Source organism: Pelodiscus sinensis, chromosome 3, assembly GCF_052426305.1.
Source record: "Pelodiscus sinensis isolate ZL-2025 chromosome 3, ASM5242630v1, whole genome shotgun sequence".
Classification (NCBI taxonomy): Eukaryota; Metazoa; Chordata; order Testudines; family Trionychidae; genus Pelodiscus; species Pelodiscus sinensis.
The window spans coordinates 202,242,254-202,245,849 of record NC_143054.1 but is presented as its reverse complement, the minus strand read 5'-3'; positions in this window follow the sequence as shown (position 1 = coordinate 202,245,849).

Here is a 3,596-nt window from a genome sequence, read left to right as displayed (position 1 = left end):
ACCCTCCCCTCCCCTTATCTCAGCAACAGATCAGTGAACCATGCAGGCCACAATCCCACAATGCTCTCTGCCAGCCTGACGCTGGGACCTGGACAGCGCTAGCAGATGGGTGTTTGGACCTGCGAGCTGGAGAAAGACCAATAGCCAGCGTGAAAGAGGGAATCAATATCAAGAACACATATTCCTGTTCATCCAGAAATATAATTTATGCCATCAAGTGCCTAAAGTGTCCGTCTGCTATGTACATTGGACAAACTTTTCAGAGACTTCACCAAAGAATCAATGCACAGAAAACAGACATCAGGCTCTCTCACAGAGAGAAAGCTGTTGCTTGCCATTTCAGCCAGACTGACCATTCTCTCAATGACCTTAAAACATGCATATTGCTTCAAAGAGATTTTAACTCCAGACTTCAATAAGAAGCTTCAGAATGGTCATTCATGCTTAAATTTGACACTTTATGTATGGGTCTCAACAAAGATGCTAATTATCTCACCCATTACAAAGATAGCTTCCCCAATTATCACCCCAATGTCATTACCTCACAGACACTCACCTTCCCCCCTCACCCCCACTCTGTTCTAAAATGTGATTTGTCAGTTTGATATGTGTTCACTTTTTTTGATTGTATCACTTTGGTGTATGTGGTCGTGCCAATTTTCTTCCACAAATGTATCTGAGGAAGTGGGTCTGGCCCACGAAAGCTCCTCACCTAATAAACCATCTTGTTAGTCTTTACAGTGCTACACAGTCCTGTCTTTTGCCCACGAAAGCTGATGCTCCAACACATCTGTTAGTCTATTAGGTGCCACAGGACTCCTCGGCGCTTGAGCAGGGCAGTATTTTGGCCACAGTCTCTCGGCTGGGAATATCAAGCAAACCTGCTAAAGCAGCAGCAGTCGCTGAGACTAGAGGATCATGCTGATCTGCAAAAGCAATTAGGGCTGGAGAGTAACCTTGCCACTGTTGCACCCCATCTGCATGCAAACAAGCCCGCACAGGGGGTTTCTCACTGGACAGCTGCTCCCCTGCGCTGCCTCTCCTGGCCACAGCTCCGCCCTGTCACCGATGGCATGAGCGGCCCAAACTCCACTCCGGCTTACCTGAGCTAGTGCCAGCCCTGCTGCCTGGTGGAGTCCTGTGCCAACCGCTGCATCTGTCAGTTCTAGCCGACCTATCTCGCAGACTGTGCGTAGCCGTTTGTAGCAGTGACTATTCAAATAGCAGGCATGTAATAGCACATCATCTCTTCCAGAGCCTTTCCCATTCGTTGCTACATAGGGAGGTTTGGCGGTGAGCGTCAGGGGAGTCCCTCAGCATTAAACCTCTGGTAACTGCAGCCCAGGCAGCAGGCAATATCTGTCACAGTTAAAAAATACAGACCGTTCTCAGCCAGTGAGTAGTTATGATCTTGCTCCAATAGGCTAGTCCCTATGGAAACAGTCATTATAGTGATCCTAGGAGAAATTTCTTCTGCAACTTTATCACAAGCATTTGCCCTTCCAGAATGAGCAGAATGATGTAGGGTATCCGCAGACCTAGGCTGAGGAGAGCAATCTACCACAGTACAGGGTGGTAACAGCCCTGTTTTATGCCATCCCTAACCTTACCTAGATGCGAGTGGGATGTTTCAGACTAAACTCATCTGCTCTTCTGCAGAGGATGACGCTCAGCAGTGCAAGTTCTTAACTGTGCCAGAAACAGATTCTGGTCGCAAGCAGCCAGAGGGCCCAATGCCTGTGTTTTCACTTGCTTCAGGAAGCAGTGGCACTTGTGTCATAATTGCAGTTTCAATGAGAGACAGAAACTGCAGAAAAATCCCACTCCAGCTTCTGATCTGCTTGGACGTGATTCAGCTGGTGCTGCGACTCACTGGAGTGCTGCTGGCATCAGCTGGAGTGTCGCTCAGGAAGGAACATATGTGCCACAGTTCAGCCACTTCATTTTCTAGCCCCTCATTAACTTTGCCACATGACTCGTCACTTAATTAAGAACTTTGACCTTTCAAGAGGGTTATTTTTTAATTTGCTCTGATCTAGATAAAAGATGAAGGATGGAGGCTAGGAGATTGGAACTTTCATGGATGAAGCTAATGAGATTTTCATATTCTACCCAAGCAAGTCATTTGGAGGAAGACATTGGGGGAAATTAACAGAGAAGGTTGGTATAATAAGATCCAATTGCTGGAAGTTGAAGCTAAATAAATGCAGACTGGAAATGAGGCGTACGTTTTTAACAGGGAGTGTAATTAACCACTGGAACAATTTCCCCAGGGCCTATCGCTGGCAATTTTTAAACCAAGATTGGATGTTTTTCTAACAGTCGTGCTCTAGACGTTCTTTTGGGGAAGTCCTACGGCCTGTGTCATACTGATGGTCAGACGGCATGATGGCTGTGGTCCCTTCTAGCCTTGGAATCTAGGAATAGAAGCTCTGTTATGACAAGTCTTTGTGGGCATGCCTGGCTCCTCACTCACAAAGCAAGAATCTCTCTGTTCCAGTGTAGCTAGGTAGGTCGGGTAAAACTGCATCAGGCTAGAGCAGTAACAGCTTTGTGTCTGGGGAGCTAGACTTAGTATCCATAGGGATAAATGGGCTACATGGGGATAGATAGACCTGGGTGCAATTCTCAGATCTGATGCTATGAACTCCCTGTGACATTCGATAAGTCTGTGCTTGAATCTTTCGTTCTGAACCTGTTAACTAGCGTGACTGGAAGTTCTACTGGCAACAGAACACAAATGTGTGTTCTGAGTGTTTAACCTGCTGGTTAGATATGAAGGAAGCAAGGCTTGTGTGGTGTCTACACTTGAATTTGTGACAGTGCTAATTAGCAAGTGTTTAAAGATAACAGAAAATTCTAGTACAGACATGCTCCTAAATCTCTTTGAGGTACCCCACATACAAATACTTCCTTTCTGACACTCTGTTTTATTCTTCTCTGTTTGCATTGTAAGCTATTCTGGACATGAATTGTCTCTCATTATGTACATGTACGGTACCTAGCCCTGTGGGGCCTTGATCTTGTTTGGAGCTTCTAGATGATAATATAACAATCATAATAATTATACTGAAAGGGTGAGATCGGAGTCAGAAAGCAGGCTTAAAACAACAACAAAAGGAAATATTTCTTCACACATCACTGTGAACCTGTGGAACTCCCTGCCAGAGGATGCTGTGAAGGGCAAGACTATAACAGGGTTTAAAAAAGAGCTAGATAAGTTCATGGAGGTTAGGTTCCTCAATGGCTATTAGCCAGGATGGTAGGAATGGTGTCCCTGGCCTGTTTGCCAGAAGCTGGGAGTAGGCGACAGGGGAGGGATCACGGGATGATTCCCTGTTCTGTTCATTCCCTCTGGGGCACCTGGCACTGGCCCCTGTGGGAGACAGGACACTGGGCTGGAAAGACTATAGGTCTCACCCAGTCTAGCTGCTCTTAGACTGCAAGCGACTCTCAAGATAGCGACACTGAGATCAATGATTTCATTTTTCCAATTCATCTCCACAGATCAGGTATTAGACACTCTCAGGCTACATCTAGACTGTAGAGTTTTATTGGAAAAAGATACGCAAATTGTGAACCGCAATTTGCATATC